Here is a 6,536-nt window from a genome sequence, read left to right as displayed (position 1 = left end):
GACCTAATGATCTGAGAACGAACGAAAATTTAAAATTGATCAATTAAAAATGATAAATAGTTGAGAAATATAATTCCAGCATAAATGTAAACGCACAATTAATCAAAGAAAAAAACATCCAGAATTGATAAAGTTCAGAATTAATTGTACAGAAAAAATCTAAGAAGTAATCAAAATTGAGAATTAATGAAAAAAAAAAAATCTCAGAATTAATGGAATAAAATATTCTAGATTATTGAAAAAATTTCAGAATACTTGAGAGAAAAATCACATAATTAAGAGAAAAAATCCCATAATTGAGAGAGATGGAAATTCAGAATTAAAGAGAGATGGAAATTCAGAATTAAAGAGAGAAAAAAATCTCAAAATTAATATGAGAAAAAATCCCAAAATTAGTGAAAGAAAAATTTTCAGATGTGATGAAAATTGAGAAATGATGAGAGAAAAAATGTCAGAATTAATGAAAGAGAGCAAAAATCCATAATTGAAGAAAAATCAGAATTAAAGAAAGAAAAATCCCAGAATGTGTGTGTGTGTGGATGAAAATTAAGAATTAATATGAGAGAAAATTCCAGAATTAATATGAGAGAAAATTCCAGAATTAATATGCGAGAAAATTCCAGATTTAATGGAAGAAAAATCTCAGAATCAAAGAAAGAAAAATCTCAGAATCAAAGAAAGAAAAATCTCAGAATCAAAGAAAGAAAAATCTCAGAATCAAAGAAAGAAAAATCTCAGAATCAAAGAAAGAAAAATCTCAGAATCAAAGAAAGAAAAATCTCAGAATCAATGAAAGAAAAATCTCAGAATTAATGAAAGAAAAATCTCAGAATTAATTAAATAAAAATCTCAGAATTAATGAAAGGAAAATCTCAGAATTAATGAAAGAAAAATCTCAGAATTAATGAAAGAAAAATCTCAGAATTAATGAAAGAAAAATCTCAGAATTAATGAAAGAAAAATCTCAGAATTAATGAAAGAAAAATCTCAGAATTAATGAAAGAAAAATCTCAGAATTAATAAAAATTGAGAATTAATGAAAGAAAAATCCCACAATTAATGAAAGTAAGAAATCCCAGAATTGAAAAAAATTCAGAACTACTGAAAGAAATAAATCTCAGAATTGAAGGAAATTTTGAACTAATGAGAGGAAAAATTCCAGAATTGAAGAAAATTCTAGAATCAAATCGTTTGAAGCTGAGACACCCTGGTCTCTATAAAAAATATGTATTTTTCATTGCGTATATTTTTCACCTGCATTAATGCACGTACGAGGGGGTGGGGGGAAAGCCCAAACCTCGCGGCTAAGTTCGACCGCACCTGTCGCCCCCTAAGTAGGGCTCTGCTCAAAAAACCATTGCAGAACTTCTGACTCACCTAAAATAAAAAAAATCAAATGCGTGGACGTCGAATCAGAATGAAGAACATGAATGAACACCAGAACTCTACCGCTTAGAGTTTCCCCCGTTGACGAGGTCTTTTCCAGCCCAGCTTCGTGGCAGAGTCAGACGTTTGAATAACACAGTAATTTTTTATCCAGTAAATTTCCTAAATAAATATCCTAATTTTATCCAATAAGAAATCAAGATAATTACGTAGTGGAGAACAGAAGTTATCTAGATTTTTATTGGATAAATTAAAATTCCGGAAATCACTCTCATGCAAAAAATATTTTTTTGGACAGATAAAAAATTAGCTCAAATTTCTGTCGATAGAGAGCGCTTCACGAAAGAAAATCACTGAAAATATGCAAATCAGAGTTCTATAGAATTCAGAGGGTACGATCAGCAGCTCATTTCTGAATTTTCCTGTCAATGGCGCAGACATTAGATTTTGATTGTGATGTCACCATTGGTGAAGTTGTTTCACTTCATCTATAAAGTGTCAGCTGAAGCTTTTTTTTTAAAAACGTTCGGACACAGAACAGATCGAAGAATAGTTCGAGTTTAGTCAATGTCTAATCCCTCGTGCAGTAGTACCCTCTATCGACAAAAATTTGAACTATTTTTTCCGTTTAAAAAAACCCTCTTCGTGAGAATATCTTTTTTGCAAATCGCATTCAAATATAAACATTCTTTCAATTTTTAAACTATTTACGAATTTATGGAACACCTTACAGCATTAATTAATTCCAATATCATGTTATGATTAGTTGGTATTAAAAAAGTCAATTAATCGATGAGGAATTTTTGATTAATCATTTAAAAATCTTAATCTTTTTCCAGCCCAAAATAAAATTTACTCTAATTATTAATTTCACATAAGACAATTACCAATATCTCCCGTAGTATTATAATAATAATACATCCCAATCAACATTCGTAATTTCACCTTTCTCATTATGGTGGAGATAATGCTACCGCAGGTATACGACAAAATAATAATAACAATAAATAAAATAATAGAAGAATATAATGAGAACAGTTTTTTCCCTCTCAATTATCTTTAGCACGTAAAAAACCTTAAAAAAAAAAATCAAAGGCCAACAAACCACCAAACGTGATAGCTAGTGCGTGAACCTAACCAGAAATAATAATAGTAATAGTTAAAAAAAATTATATATAAAAAAAACTCGCTCTCCCCGTTAACATGTCTTATAATATTTTTCTTATTTTTATATATCATAGATATAATTTTTTATTACGTTTTTTGAGAAGACGGACCTCTCTATCCGTCCTGCGTAGCTTCGTTCTTCACCATCTTTTCTCGAAGTCACGTGACTATTCCGTTGCCCAATCAAATGACTTACCTCGGTGGTGGTCCATGTCTCTTTCTTATTTTCTTCACCTGTTTTATTTTTCTTACGTGTTTCTTTTTTTTTCATTTTTTTTCTTTTTAGCCCTCGCAGCGTTTTATGATTCAGTGAGCAAGCAGCACGTTGAGCTTCGACTAGCACGTGGTTTGATTTTTCTTTTTTTTTTTTCCTACTCCAGCTCGTTTTCAGCAGTATGTGGCCCGTGAGCTGCAAAGCAAAGCCGCAAAATGCTCATGCTGCTGCTGGTGGTGATTCTCGCAGTGCGGAAACGATAGGCGATTAAACGAGTTTGCGGCATCCATTTGAAGAATCCGCGCGAATCATTATACATGATTGTATTTAATGCTTTAAAGTATGGTGACCAAGTTTTTTTGTTTTTTTTAAGGGGTTTTTTTTTATTAAGGTCTGTGTAGTAGTGAGCTAATGCTGTGGATTCAAAACGTGCATCTGGAATGATACACAGAGAAGAAGTGATTTGTTGTTGTTGCAATTTTTTTGGATCTCGTCGCGACTTGCCCAAAGAAATAATAATCTCTTGATGGAATATTCGCCGGGAAATAACGGTGGCACCACGGCACACACAGACACTATATGGCTGTTGTCTTTATTGTAAATATATGGTATCCTAGTCACGTGGATTTGCGTTAAATATCCGGAGGATGAGGTACTATATCGCATTCGAGTAATATAATGAACGTTGTCCCGTAATATCAGTTGTTTTCTGGAAGACACCGGATATTTGAAAACGAAAAAAACAACAGCAACAAAAGCTAAGGATTACTGAGGGGGATCCGTCGATGAAGGATATCGAAAAACGGTGAGTGAATGATGTTTTTTTTTTCTTCTGAAAATAGCCTCGACATGACTGTTATAGCCGGTCGTAGGCTATTTTCTTTTTTTGTCGGCACCAAATCCGATCGTAAATAACTGCTTTACTGACTGACTTGTGAGTTTTAAGAAAATTGGGAAATGGTCGTTTATTTTAATGGGAAAAAAAGACTTTTATATTATAAGGGCCCAAAAATAGCTTCTCTCTAAAAGAAATAATTTAATCTCATAAAAACAGTCATTGTATATCGTGGTTTTAAATTTCATCGACGTTCTAGGAGCAACAAAATTTCCATTTATATTAACTTCTTTTTGACTCAATATTTCAGAACTGCATGCGCGGGGGAATAAAAAAGAGACTTTCCTCAAAAATAAATTCATCTCTCTCAGTTTCTAGTACAGTATAATACGAATACGTAAAAATTCGTTGAATCACATTCATTACTGTCTATTTGCCTTTGCCGTTGCTATTTTGCCCTTAAATAAGTGGCTTTCCATAGGCCTTAAAAGCATTTTAATCTATTATTTCCAATACCACGTATAAATTTATAAGTTTACACGTATGGTTTTGTAAAGAAAATGGTCGGAAAAACACGCGCTACGTAAGACACACGTATATGAATTTTGTGATATCACAAAAAATTATCACAAGTTTCTAACTATTAAATTGAAAGGATCATAAACATGATATAAAAATTTGAGATATAAATGTAGATCTAATATGATGATATGTGTAATGAATTATTTTCAAATTTACCACAGGGCAGAAGAAATTAAAATTCGCAACATGATTTTATGCAATTCGCATGAAGAGATATGATTTCACTTACGAAATTTTTTATTGATAATAAAAAATCACATATTAATTAAGAACACTGACAAATAGTTATAACTGTGAATTTATCATTTTTATAACAAATACGATAAAATAATTTATTGCTGAGAAATTTTTTATACTCTTAATTATTCCCAAATAAATCGTACTACACCACACGTTGAAACTGATGCCGTCAACGCTGCTTAATGTGATCACATTGGGACTCGGGGTTTCTGATAAGAATAACTGAACGATAACTATATCCGGAAAGATCCCGGTAATGCAAGTACGGTGACCATACATCCCGTTTGGTCAAATAGGACGTATGGTAAACGGGTATAGGTAAAACGTGAGAGTTAGGTTTTTTCTACATAATTTGTTGCAAAAATTTCAATTTTTTTTTTTTTAATTCCAAAACGGAACTTCTTTTTTCCCCCCGTTAAGCTAGAATCCTTCATTTTTATTTAGTTAGAATTGAATCTTTCTAATGCAATACGGGTGTTGTGTACATTAAATCCCATGGTTTCATAGATCCCATGAGAAAGTCTCTCGGAAAAAGAAATTTGAATGTGTTCAATTGAAAGAAACTGAACTCAAGGAAAAGGTTTTGTTTTTCTTTTCATAAACTCGCCTTCACTACAGGCAGGCATTTGCGAAAGCAGTTCCCCTCACCCCGCACATGGATAACAGAGAACACTACGGACCGATTACACAGTATGGAAATGTTTGTCAACAACGGAGGGAGAAGGATTCTAGCCTCCTACATAGTCTTGCTGCCTGCTAACGATATTTTTACAAGGGGGGAAAAAAAAGAAGTTTGGTTAAACCTTCGCTTCAGAATGGGCAAAAATAATAATAATAATAATAAATCAGATGGAAAAAATTTTTTATACATTATCCGAATTCCCGATAACTATAACCGTACTTTCAAATGCTACGACGTTTGTTCGTTCTGTTCTTTGACAACGTGATATCAATACTCGAATGATAACATTATCCGGGATTATAATAAGTGGCGTGTAGAATTCTTTTCACTCAGGTTTTCCTCAATGGAAAAGGATTTTAGAAATTGTATTGGAATGATTATGAAAGAAGAGGGGGGGGGGGCTTTAATTTTAAGAAAACTTGTTTTGAAATAGCTTTCTTTCTAAATGGAATACATATTTTATAAATAACGTAAAAAACTTATAAAAAAGCATCATGTTCTAGATTTGTATTTTACCAAATCTCAAAGTATATCGAAGGTAATTGTGAGTGAAATTTAAATAAAATTGTTGCAGCCACCTCAGAATATCGTCAAAAAATATCGTTATAGAGGGGTTTATTCTAGTAAAGTATATCGTAGTATCGAGATGAGTTTAACATTAAACTAAACGATTCATCCCACCGTCTCCACAGTGGTGATCAGCTGAAGTTGGTTTTTCTGTGGTTCCCAACATCAAGAAGCGAAAGCCGACTTCCCCTTTAAAAAGTCCGGCCATAGAGAGCAACGGGCCTACAAACGGTACAAACATTTAATTATTACACTTCACTTCTGAAACATAGCTGACAGCATTGAAAAATTAGACCCAACACTAGACACGCACTCAGACTGTTAGGTACACACACTTACACTTCCGATACAACGCGCTAGGAAGTAAATTGCCCATGGTGATAGACCTGAGTTGAAAGAATGAAGAAAAAACTAATCTTCCAAATAGGATCTGAAAAAAAAATATCGTTGTAGAGAGATTAGGTTGTAGAGCGATGTTTCACTGTATTTTGTTATTGAAAAACTTCCAAACTTCTTTACCTACTGTCAGACAAATTTAAAATGGTTTCGAATTCTTTTATGATTAATATCGCATTATCGCAGAATGATAAATTCTTGCACATTCAAGAAGTAGGGACAAAGTTCAAGCTGAGTTAATTCATCTGGAGCAATAGTTTCAAAGTCAAAAAATAATTTTCAAACTTGTATGCACAAAAAATGAGATGATTTCGAGAACATTTTATGTGTCAAAATATTCCAGAAATTTTATTGGGATTCCGTTATTTTGTAATGAATGAGGAATAAAATTTCACGTTTTGTAAACACTGCTCTTTTTTTAGATTATGATTATTCCTGAAAACAAAATCCGTATTAAGTAAAAACAC

The 6,536-nt window shown here is 32.3% G+C and overlaps 1 protein-coding gene across 1 annotated transcript in view; it reads left to right on the top strand.

The window, feature by feature from the left end:
* Nucleotides 1–2,865: 2,865 nt before the first annotated feature.
* LOC149084222 (ras association domain-containing protein 10-like) overlaps nt 2,866–6,536 on the top strand; it is a 47,947-nt gene continuing 44,276 nt past the window's right edge. The window contains exon 1 of the mRNA XM_089234566.1: nt 2,866–3,572. The gene's annotated coding sequence lies outside the window, so the exon portion shown is untranslated. The remainder of the gene's footprint in view (nt 3,573–6,536) is intronic.

The sequence above is a fragment of the Pholcus phalangioides genome, unplaced genomic scaffold, assembly GCF_987345545.1.
Source record: "Pholcus phalangioides strain wild (caught in Gottingen) unplaced genomic scaffold, Ppha-v1.0 ptg000008l_1, whole genome shotgun sequence".
Lineage (NCBI taxonomy): Eukaryota > Metazoa > Arthropoda > Arachnida > Araneae > Pholcidae > Pholcus > Pholcus phalangioides.
Note: the sequence above shows the minus strand (reverse complement) of the source record. Positions and strands in the feature narration are given on the sequence as shown.